The sequence below is a fragment of the Mandrillus leucophaeus genome, unplaced genomic scaffold (genome assembly GCF_000951045.1).
Source record: "Mandrillus leucophaeus isolate KB7577 unplaced genomic scaffold, Mleu.le_1.0 Scaffold1147, whole genome shotgun sequence".
In the NCBI taxonomy this organism is placed as follows: Eukaryota; Metazoa; Chordata; class Mammalia; order Primates; family Cercopithecidae; genus Mandrillus; species Mandrillus leucophaeus.
Genome location: NW_012099732.1, coordinates 160744 through 173388, shown reverse-complemented (window position 1 = coordinate 173388; position 12645 = coordinate 160744). Strand labels below are relative to the sequence as shown.

At 40.1% G+C, this 12645-nt stretch overlaps 1 long non-coding RNA gene across 1 annotated transcript; it reads left to right on the top strand.

Moving 5' to 3' along the window:
• The first annotated feature begins 65 nt into the window (after positions 1-65).
• LOC105552111 lies at positions 66-5440 on the top strand. The gene is made up of 3 exons (XR_001007948.1): positions 66-369; positions 2546-3337; positions 4160-5440. It is a non-coding gene; the product is annotated as an uncharacterized LOC105552111 (long non-coding RNA).
• Positions 5441-12645: the final 7205 nt, after the last annotated feature.

Here is a 12645-nt window from a genome sequence, read left to right as displayed (position 1 = left end):
GGGTCCTAGCCGGAGCGCAGGCGCAACCGGAGGGCGCTCGGCCCCCGCCTACTCCTTCACGGAGCATGCGCACAACTAGCTCCGCCCCGCGCCCGGCTCTAGCTGTTTCACTCTGGCGGACTGTTCTACGCGTGGGTTAATGTTGCTTCTCAGATGGGTCTTGGCGGTGAGAGCGAGCAATCAGTATGGAAATGGAGAAAGGGTTGACCATGTATGTCCTCCCCAGGAAGGAGGTCGTGGTGTAGGCGAGCAGAGGCCAGACTCCCGTGGACACTTGCCGCCTGCGTTATGGAGGCTTAGCTAATAACCTTGCAGGGGCCTTCATGTTTTTCCACTCGCTCACCTGTAGGCTTCCGACACTTACCTACGGTATGTGAACCTCGAAAATTTGAGACAGGTCTCAGTTAATTTAGAAGGTTTATTTTGCCAACTTTGAGGACATGCCCTTGACACAGCCTAAGGAAGTCCTGAGGATATGTGCCCAGGGTGGTCGGGGCGCAGCTTAGTTTTATACATTTTAGGGAGACAGGAGACATCAGTCAATATGTAAAAAGTACATTAGTTCCTTCCAGAAAGGCAGAGACAACTAAAAGCAAGCCCCGCCCCCCCCAACTGGGGACTTCCAGGTCACAGGTAGGTAATACACAGATGGTAGTATTCTTTTGAGTTTCTGATAGTCTTTCTAAAGGAGGCAATCAGAATATGCATCTATCTCGGTGAGCAAAAGAGATGACTTGAATAGAACAGGAGGCAGATTTGCCCTGGGCAATTCCCAGTTTGAAGGGGCCCAAGATATTTTTCTTTCACAGGTATATGATTAGTGAGGCCCAAGATATTTTTCTTTCATAGGTATATGATTAGTGTTTCTTAAAGACTTGGAATATCCGCCTGGTCAGAACATTCGAACTGTTATCACTTTTCCTGTTTACTGGCCGCTGGGTAATTGTCTGTATACTGTCCATCTAACTTTCCCAATTCTTGCCAACAAGAACTCTTGGCTTTAAATTGCTTGCATCATTAAGTGGATGTAAGTTACACGTCCCTTTCCTTGGAGCTTACAGTCCTGGGTAGGAGAGTTTTAAATATGAGTGATAATTCCCTGTAATACTAAGGATATGTATCATTTCAAAGGTGGAAGGGGAAAGTAGTTGTGTCACCTTGGGAGTGTGCTCTAGTAAGTCTCACTGAGAAGATGCTGGAGATAAATCTGCTAGAATAGTGGCAGTAAATGACAAGAGTGGGAGTAGAGCATGAGGAAATTTCACTTGCCTCTGACAAGCCACAGGGATATGAGGAAGCATAATGAGTTCACGGAAGCGCAAGTAGTTGGCAAGACAGGTGTGCCTCCAGCAAAGAAGGAGGTGATGAGAAGTGAGGCTGGAGAGTCCTTGGTAGAAAAAATTGACAAGGAGCAGTTAATACCAACTTATATCCTGGTAAAGTTGCTAAACATCAAGGATAAAGAATTATATTCACACCCAGGCATAAAAATCAGGGAATGATGATAGTGGCCTTAAGACTCCTCAGTGGCATCTGATGCCAGCAGGTGGCAATGTGCAGTACGTAAGAAAGGCTGAGAACAAAAGCGTGACCCCATAATATTACATACAGCGAAGTAGTGGGTCATGATTCTCCTAAATCAGCAAAAACTCAAAAAATATAATACCCAAGAACGCTTTTTAAAAATCCTTGGGCAACACGTCCACTCAATCAAGAGTAATCAAAGTAAATAACTCAACAATAAAGGTATTAATGGGAAAAATGAAAACTGTCATTGAAATTTTAATCCATTCAAACAAAACTAAGACATCAATTATGGGATTATGATTATAAAATAAAATGTAAATGACCTCAGAATATTTTAAAAAATGGAAACTGTCCAAAGTGGGAACACATAGTTACAAAATATCAATTCAGGTTTCTTACTATTTTTCATAATCTTCTTTATTTCAGAAAATATTTTAGGAGCAATTATCTCTTACAAATAAACAATAATCTGATAATTTGTAATCCTGTCAGTTTCACCAGTTATTTTGTTGATAATTTCAAGTAAATGTATGTCAATAATATTGCCTTGCTTTCATTTTTTTATTTTCTAATTCCTAATGAGGTGAATCTTTTCATATTTTCATTGGGCACCTATACTTCTCTATGAAGTTTCTGTTCACGTTGTTTATTCATTACACTGTAGATACGACACAGTTCTTTTTTTTTTTTTTTTTTTTTTTACAAAATCCAGCCTCATCTATAATTTGTGGATATGCAATCAAAACTGATACCGAAAAATTCAAGGCTTATTCCATAAGCTTTGATTTTATTTTTCCTATGAATTCATTAATTAAATCAGTGAATCATCACAATGGTATATAAATTATTTTAGTAATAAGAAAACGACTTTATGAACATTTGCATTTCACTTAAGCTACAATTTTTTGTGAAAACATAATTGGAGCCACCATTTTCCCAGTTATTTTTACGATAAGGAATCCTATTTGGTTAAGAAAAAAAACAAGTTGAGGCAAAAACATTTCCATTTTGTTTTCAGATTAAAAAAGATGAGATTCCATGAGACTAGAAATGTAGGAGCATCTCAGACCTTCACAGAAGGCTGTATTAGAAGATCAGAAGCGTAACTTTGCTTGTGAGAGGCGAAGCCAGCTGGACTTCCTGGGTTGAGTGGGGACTTGGAGAACTTTTCTGTCTAGCTAAAGGATTGTAAATGCACCAATCAGCACTCTGTAAAAACAAACCAATCAGTGCTCTGTGTCTAGCTAAAGGATTGTAAACACACCAATCAGCACTCTGTAAAATGGACCAATCAGCACCCTGTAAAATGGACCCATCAGCAGGATGTGGGTGGGGACAAATAAGGGAATAAAAGCTGGCCACCCCAGCCAGCCGCAGCAACTCACTGGGGTCCCCTTCCATAAGCTTTGTTCTTTCACTCTTCACAGTAAATCTTGCTGCTGCTCACTCTTTGGGTCCATGCTACCTTGAAGAGCTGTAACACTCACCGTGAAGGTCCGAGGCTTCATTCTTGAAGTCAGCGAGACCAAGAACCCACCGGAAGGAACCAACTCCAGACGTACTTGTAGTAGCAAATTATCAAAAACATTCATTGTGTTTTCTGGAAAACAATTTTTCCCAGAAACACCTGGCAGAATCAGAGTTCATTGTGTCAAAAGAAAAATGTTAGACAAATTAAAATAAGCAAAAAACAATTTGTGAATTGAGTCCCTCTCCCAACCATAACAGGTTCAAAGAGACTCCAGTGCTGCCACATGATCAAAGAATTATGGACAAAAAAGGCAAATAAATTATAGGAAAAGAAAATGAGGTACACAAACAGCTGGATTGGTTACAGCTTGGTGTTTACCTTACTTGAAGAGGGTTTTAACAGTTGGCTGCCTTTGATTGTCTGCAACACTGTGATTGGTATAAGAGTAGGTTACAGCCTGTTTACACATCCAGTTAGGTTACAGTTCACTGTGTGTTGAGAAACCTTGAGGCCAAACTTAAAATTTGTAAGGAAGCAGCGTCAGGGATTTAAAAGTTATTAGATGGTCCATCAGTTGTTTCACCAATAGGTAATAGTTTTTTTTTGGTTTTGTTTTCTATGCTATTAAAATAGTATATAAAACTTGCCACCATTGATTCTGATTTATTTTGTTACAGTTCAGTCTCTAATTGAACTGAGCCTATTTTTTCCCTAAAATCCAAACTATTCATCCATTTACACAGATTTTTTTAAAAATCTAAATATTTTATATCAAATTGCCAAAAATGTTTAGTCACATTCTTTTTCTATTGCTGCCCATATATTTTCTGCCGTCATTTTCAGCTACTAAATAGTATCTAGTCCTAGATATCTGGTAGACCATTATCAGGAACTCTTCGTGAAATGCTTCAGTGACCTTGTTTAAGTCAATAATAAAGTTGAGGTTTATAATCATATTCTATGACAAAAAAAAAAAAATACAGGTAATAGATTTTCAAATCTCAGCCCATGTCTACTCCTTTATTTCCCAGTGTGGCAGAATTTTTGAGCAGTGAAAATATTTCTATCTGAGGAAGTTTGGACTATGTGGTGTGAGATCCGTAGACATTGAACTGATGTCATTAACATATTTTAATATTTAAATTCCTTATCAAAAAATAGATGATGCGGTAGTTACTTTTTGAAGGACTATTGAAGCAGGATATTGCCCTGACCCCTTCATGGGACCCACGACAGAGGTTCCTTGTTTATTCAGCCTGCTGCCCACAACTCCTCACGGGAGGGAGCACACAAGTGAACAAGGGTGAGGACTGGAGTGCACCAGCACTGGAACAACCCAGCTGCTTCAGCGCTGGTGGGATCAAACTCCACTCACTTGGACACACTGTGTTCCACCCCTCATGGGAGGGAGCATGCAGGTGAGAGGATGCAGGAGTCAGGGTGAGCACTTTTGGGCTCCAGCAGGAGCAAACTCTGTGCAGGGCCCTGCAGCAGTGACTGAGGGGCTGCCTGTGACTCCCAAAGCCTCAGAGGATGTGTTACAGTGCCCTTTTAGCTCTGCCATCCGTAGGTGGCTTAAATGTAAACAGCTCAGTGGGCCCTTTGTCCTTTTCGCATGAGGCAGCTGCCCTCCACCAGCAAGAGTAAAGGGCCAGTGTCACAGCCTTTTGTATCTGCACTCATGGCTCCTGAGCTCTTGTCCTGCATCCAGGAAAAATGAGGTTACACAAAAGAATTGAAGGATGGTAAATGTGGGATATTTTATTTCCAGTGAAAGTGGCTTTCAGCAGGAAGGAGAGCAGAAAAGGGGATGGGCTGGGTAGGTAATCTTCCCCTGAAGTCCTGTCATCTCTGGCTGGATTTTTCTCCAAAGTTACACCGTCAAAATGTCCCTCTGAAATCAATCCACTTCTCTCTGACATTCAGCCATAGTCCCTCACGTCCAGTTGCTTCTCCTCTCTGCTGGCTGAGTCTGTGGCCTTCATAGCACAGGATGGCGGGCAGGGTGGGCCATGAGTAGTTTAGGAAAAAGCAACATTTGAGCAGACAAAAGGGAGAGAAGTTCTCACTTTGGGCTGTGGTTTCAGGCTTTTTGGCTTGAGGGTGGGGTTTTGTCAGGGACCCTCCCTTTTCTGCCTAAAATTTCTCTGCCTCCTGCCTCTATCATTGTATCACTTGTTTGAAGTAAACCCATCTGGAATTACTGATTTTAACAAATCACACAGAATTTCAAACACCTTTCTGTGCAAATGACTTGTGAAGACATAGAGTATAGTATGCTGTTAACAAACAGCCCAGCAGTGTGCCTTGCACCTTGTAGGTGTACAAAATATTGTTAAGTCAATTTTATAATTGAAGGAGGTAACTTTAAAATGCTACATCCATGTTGTATAATTTTATTCATTGGTCATTTTAAATAAAAACAAAAGCCAGAATAAACCATATGTATTGTACTTGTTAGTTTATTTAACGAAATTTAGGTGAAAAGAAGCACACCTCCTTGTGGTTGGTTATTCCAACTGCAAATCATTCACCTTAAAATGAAAGAACATGGCTACAGGAGCTTTTTTTCAAATATGTTCTTCACTGATCATTTTCTGAAATGTATATATCAAATCCCCCAGTTTCAGATGCCAGAGGAAAGCCAGATCTTGAAATTTCATTTCTGCAAAAATCTAAGATATGCACAAAAATAGATTTTAGAAACAGAAAAATATACCACACAGATGTTGTTGAACCATAAAAAACAAAGCTTTATTTATTTATTTTTGAGATGGAGTCTCACTGTCACCCAAGCTGGAATGCAATGGTGCGATCTCAGCTCACTGACACAGCTGCCTCCTGGGCTCAAGTGATTCTCCTGCCTCAGCCTCCCAAGTAGCTGGGATTACAGGCGTGTGCCACCACACCCGGCTAATGTTTTTGTAATTTTAGTAGAGACGGGGTTTCACCATGTTGGCCAGACTGGTCTTGAACTCCTGACCTCAGGTGTTCTGCCCACCTCAGCCTTCCAAAGTGCTGGGATTACAGGCATGAGCCACCGCTTTTAAGGAGCATATTGTGGGCTCTAGAAAGCTCCCAACACTGCCTTTTCAGATGTGTTAAGAAGGAGAGCTGAGGAAAAAAGTCTGCAACATCTCACCAAAGGGAAGTTGGTGAAGCGGAAGTCTTCATCAAAATAGAAATAAGAACTGAGGCAGTGAAGGTAAGAAAGGGCCTGAGCCCAGAGTCCTTGGTGGACGGCCCGGGTAGCATTCTTCTAATCTTAACAGTGCTCAGTGAGGAAGCCAGACCCACCTTTTATTAGCCTTTCAGCTCTGATTGTAGAAATGATTGACGCCTGAGTATAGGGCAAGAGTATAAACTGAGCTACATCTCCTTAAAAGTAGCAGAATTCAGAGGTCCAAGCTGAACTAAGGATTGAGGATTATCTGAATCTCAGGTTTATCCCTGGACTGAAAGAGAGTATACCTGGCGATGTGATGTGTTGTGAACTGCATGTCTGTGTCCCCCCAAAATACACAGGTTAAAATCCTAACCCCCAACCTGGTGGTATTTGAAGGTAATTGGATCATCAGGGGATTTTAGCCCCCTTATGAATGGGATTAATGCCCTTATAAATGTGACCCCAGAGAGCCTGCTTACACTGTCTTCCATGTGAGGATACTGCAAAAAGCTGTCCATCGGCAACTTGGAAGAACCCTCACTAGAACCCAACCATACTGGCACCCTTATCTCAGACTTCCAGTCTCCAGAGCTGTGAGAAATAACTTTCTGTTGTTTAGAAGCCAACCGATCTATAGTACTTTACAATGGCAGCCCCAACGAAGACACTAAGTAAACCCAGGCCGAAGACCTTTAACAAAACTGCAAATGAGAAACAGCCCAGTTTGGCTAATGGAGGATGTCTTCCAACTCTGTTCTCACCCTACCCCATGCCCTTGGGCTACAGATAATTCTTTCTTCGCTGCACTTCAGGGGTCAGCACAATTTTTGGTAAAAGGCCAGACTGTAAATATTTAGACTTCCCAAGCTGTGTGATCTCTGTCACAACTACTCAGCTCTGCTATTGCACATGAAAGCAGCCAGAGGCAAAGAGCAAAGGAGTGAGTGTAGCCCTGCTTCAGTGAAATTATTTGCAAAAAGAGGAGATGGGCCAATTTGTCCCACAGGCCATATTTGCTGGCCCTTGCAGTATAGTTCATAAAGTAAGGAAAAGAGAAAAGAAGTAAGGGAGAATTCAGCCACATTACCAGCAGGATAACCAGGTTTGGACAAATAAGTTTCAGTAAAAAGAGAAACAAACGGGAAAAACATAAACCAGTGTAAGGAGGGAAAATATGTATTTCAGCCCAAAATAAATAAAACTAATGTGAAAAAGACTGTGTGCAAATAACAGATAAAAGGATATGTTCTAGTACAAAGCAAACTTCCTCCCAAAGGGAAAATTCCCTACTGTACGTCACACCCCAAGAGTTTACAAGGACACTAATTTGTATAAGAAGACTTTGAGGATAAGATAAAATCATAACATAGAAATAACAGGTTATAAGAAAGTGTTAAGGACTAATATGATACGATTACAGAAGCAAGCAATAAATAAATCAGAAAGAGGAAAAAAACGCCGCAAGTTGTAGAGACTCATTATTGCTTGAGAACAGCACTGTCCAGAAGAACTTTCTGCAGTGATTGTGATGTTCTGTAACTGCACTGTTCCATGCAGCGGTCACAAGTGCCTACTGAACACTTAAAGTGTGTTAGTGGAGTCAAGGAATTGAATTTTAAACTTTATAACTTATTTAATGAATTTAAATTCAAATAGTCACACATGGCTAGCAGCTATTGATTCAACTGCAGTTCTGGAGGAAACACTGGAGTCAATTTCAATGAACACGGAAAAAAAGAAAATAGGTTAAGCAAATACAGATAACATGATAAAGGGAGAATAGATACAAAACCCACAGAATATAAAGTTAATCTGTGTCCCTGAGTAAGAATAAACAAATGGAGTATGACATACATTTTAGGTTATAATAGAAGACAACTTTCATAAATAAAGGAGGAATTTACATCACAGATTCAAAGGACAGTGTATTCCCATAAAATTTGGAAACCTGATGAAATCTTTCCGGGTCTTTATTGAATTTTAAGAATAAAATTTCTTTGGGTATGTGGGAAGAATGTAAAAAGTTACACCTGGATGAAAATTGAGCTACTTTGTGATTTCTTCACAGTATCAAAAGGCGCAGAACATTGTCTGCAAAATGCTGAGGGAAAGAAACTGAGCCTAAAATGTCTGACATTCAGACCTCTTTTCATTAAGCTATAAAGACAGCAGGCAAATATGAAATAATTTGGGAAATACAGTATACATAGGACTATCTTATGAAATCTTCCATATAATAAAATCTGATCAAACAGGAATTAAAGTGAAAGCCATTGTAAAAAAGACCAATGGCAAACCAAACACAACCAAGTTTAAATAAACATAGAAATTATGGTTATAGACTATAAATGCATTTTAACTTAAGAGGTGAATATTACAGTATGTTGAATTACCTTAGGCCTGGCTCCCCAGAAGTACCACCTGAAATGAGAAAACAAAGTCATTTATTAAGGAAATGCTCCCCAGAAATACTGGCAAGGAAGTGGGAAAGGTAAGTAGGGAAAGGGGAGAAAGCAGACAAGTATACAGAGGTGCAATTTCAGGCAAAACTCCAGCAGAGCAGAGATGAGGATTTCTGATTAAACACGGCAGATTGAGCACCTGTTTACCTTTTCTCCCTGTGAAAAACCATGTTAAAAGGCATAAACCCACAAGGATGAGGAGGACAGGAGAGAAAACAATAGCAAAATGTTGGAAGCTAGATAGTAGATGGGACAATGCCAGTTCTGGTCATGATGGAGTAGCTGGATTCACGCTTACCTTTTCACAAAAACTGTAAGAAGTGACAAGATGTATTAAAAACTGTCTTTGATGCAGGATTTTTGGCTCCTTTGCTCATCTAGGTCCAGGTTCCTGTCTCATGACCCAGAAGAATTAGGCACACAGACATCAAAGAGTGAGTGGAGTCGAATTTACGAAGCAAAAGGAAAGCTCTCAGCAAAAAGAGGGGATGCGGGGTTGGTTCTCCTACCTCAAGATGGGAAATTTTCCCAATACGGCGGAGCTTGGGGCTTTTTATGGGCTCAGAATAGGGACTGTCTGCTGATTGGTTTGTGAGTATCCAAAGAAAGGTCAGAGGGAAGACACCATTCAAATATGGGCATGAGAGGGTAGAAAAGTAATTAGGAAAGGGTAGGTGTGTGTAAAATAGGTGTAGAATGGGGAACAATCAGAGGAAAGTGCGCCAAATGGGAAGGTGGGTTTTGAATCCAGTTGGAGGATTTCCCCGGGACAGTTTCTGGCTTGAAGGTCAGGTTTCACTGGGACGCGCCCCATCTGCCTAGGCATTATATGCCTTCTACCACTATCATCAGCAGGCACCTGATAGCAAGGGTTAAAGACCCTGAGAGAAGGAAAACACACATGGCAAATCTCATATTCATTCTAGCTTTTTTCTTTGAGGACTTTTTCTAAACACTTGCACAGGGAAATCAAGCTTGGGAAAACAGCAGGTAGATTGAAAGTAAATTAATGGAGATACATGGTGAAACGCTAACCAAAAAAAGCTAATATGACTATATTCACAGCGAACAAAATAGATTTTAAGGTAAGATGTAGTATTAGAGAGAAAGCATGATATTACTAATACATAATAACAAAAGGCCCCATTCAAGCAAAAGACATAACAATCCTAAACTAACTCTTTTGGGATTTACTTGTATATTTTGTTTAGCAGGATCAAACCAGTGTTAGTCTACGGTTAATTTTACCCACTACTGTGTCAGAACTCTTCTGAGTACTCTACCCAACATCTTGTGAATTATGAGGATTCCCAGTCAGCTGCTGGGGACAAGCACTAATCCTGGACCTGTGAGTTCCATGGATTTTTTTCCAGATTCTCTGCCTTGGTTCTTTCTCTGGCCTTGAGTGGTTTCCTCACACATGTACTGATCAGGACTCAGCTGAACGCTTAAAGGAGCCCTCAGCGGGTCTCCAGAGCTCCCCTTCTGTTCACAAACCTCCTCTCTGGTGGTCTAGCTTACTTGGCTTCCCCAGATTCTCATCTCCTTCTCCTCAACTCAAGGAAACCACTGGTTTCTGCCTGGTTTCTCTCTTGTGTTGCATTCTGGAAATTCTCACCAAGCAGTGAGCTATGCCAATTGTATTGTCTATCTCATTGGTTTTCCATCTCTCAGGAGTCACTGTTCTTCAATCTCTGATGGTCAGTGTCCTGCAAACTGTTTCATATATTGTGTCCAGTTTTTTAGCTGTTTAAACCAGAAGGGTAAATCTGGTCCATGTTACTCCATCGTGACCAGATAGGCTTTTTTCTAAAGCATTATATGAAATAAAAGCCAAAGAGATCATTCCAGTTTGTTTCTTAGGATCGAAGGGTCTGGATGCCTGGAGTTGTATGCATACTGACAGGTTAGTGGCTGAGAATTTAGGGTCAACTTTTCTAGGTATATATCTTCAGTTGACTCCTATATTTTGCTCTGCATTCTCACACCCACACACCTTTGTGCTTTATCTCACATTCCAGATTTCAGAGGCATAACCAGAGTCTCCTCAGTTGTAGCCCTTTGTTTAAACACTCTAGACTGTGTTCCAGCTCCCTCCATCCCATTCCTCCAGCTGCTTTTCCTCCTCTAGGTATCCACTGAAATCTCATTCTCTTTCTCTCTTTCTGTCTGTGTGTGTGTGTGTGTGTGTGTGTGTGTGTATGTGTGTGTGTGTGTGTCTTCTCTCTCATTGTGTATATGTCCTGTTGAAGTTTCTTCAATTTTATTTAAATAAGCATGTGGTCAGTCTGCCATATGGCCCATAAAACCCCACCTTTACATTTTTAATGCTAGTCAATTCTCCTAGCACCTTATCTATTTATTTTCACCCAGGGAATCAATCAAATTTGTAAGTAGAGTGCAAAACAAAGCAAGGCAATCTAATACTTATTTAACATTATCCAAGTCCAGCCTTCATCACATTTCACTTAGCTCCAGGAATCCATTTTAACATTAAGTTCCTAACACAAACATTAAATTACAGGGTTATTGCCTTTTATGTACATTTGAATTACATGTACTAGAAGTCATCCAAATAAAAAACAGTAAAAGCTTAATTTTGTCTAACATTTTGAACAATGGTAACTAAAATGAAAATAAATTCATTAAAATCAACCAAATTATCAAAATCAATTAATTAAAAATTAGTAAGAAATTGCTACTTTTAAAATGTACTGTCTGAATACGTGCTATTTTTGCACTTGCCACATGGTGACACTACTTTAGCTAATAAATTACAAATACTATCCTTCAATAGTATGTCTTAAGTTATGCATCCTTTGAATGCTACTAAGTCTCCAGAAGTGAATTCCTAGCAAAACTGTGATCACCAAGTTTATATACCTAACCGATTCTGTAGTTAACTGAATTATTGAATAGTCAGGGCTCAACTACCAAGGTTTCCAGGGATTCCTCACTGTAGAGACGAGAAGCTGTTGTTTCCTAAAAGTTTTTGCTTTCAGTTTTCAGAGATGTCCTTAATGCAAAGGCTAGTGAGGTCAAACTTACAAAGATCTGCTCACACAAATATATGAGTCCAAGGTAGCTAAGAGCACTCACACTGTGTGAATCTAAATGCTGAGAGATAAAAATGTGCTCCAATCAGTAATCAAATATTATTGGAAAAATATTGTAAAATGTTAGGGAAGATGGAGATTTCGTCCCCTGATTCATCAGGTAAGGTTATCAGGGATAATTAGTGAGCACAGTTTAATTTCATATAAGAAATATTTGTTTAGTTTGTCCCCCTACTCCCAGCCCCTGGCTATTAAATCCTTAAACATCAAGGACCCTTTCTGGCCATAAGAAAAGTTAGCGCAACCTGGGCAACACAGTGAGACTCCCATCTCTACCAAAAATTTTAAACAGTAGCCAGGCTTGGTAGTGCATGCCTATAGTCCTAGCTACTCAGGAGGCTGAGTCACGAGGATGGCTTGAGTCTAGGAGTTTGAGGCTACAGTGAGCATAACACTGCACTCCAGCCTGGGCAACAGAATGAGACTGTCACACACACAAAAATAAAGGTTGAGGGAAGAAAAAGACAAACAAACAAAAAAGTAAAGCTAGCAGTTTTTGAGAGCCTTCTTGGATTAAGTATTATGCTCTGTGCTTCTCGTTGTTTTTTATGCCATTTAATTCTTGCAACAACCCTGTGAGGTAAATACAATCATTCTTATTTGACAGATATGGGAGTCTCAGATACTTACCTAGGGCCATTCATCTAACAACAAACAGAACCAGGGTTTGAATTGGGTTGTTTCACCCCAAATCCCACACTTGTCCTTCATCTCAGGATGCTTCCATGTCTCCCTTGAATATGTGCCCCTGTGCCTTCTATGTTACACATTTCTCTATATGAATCAGCATCTCACCCTTAATTATACATGACAATTCTCTGCTGGAGATAAGCTATATATTCCTTGATTATTTATAATTGTTTAAAACTAATGATTAAAGGGTCTCATATCACTATTGTGGTC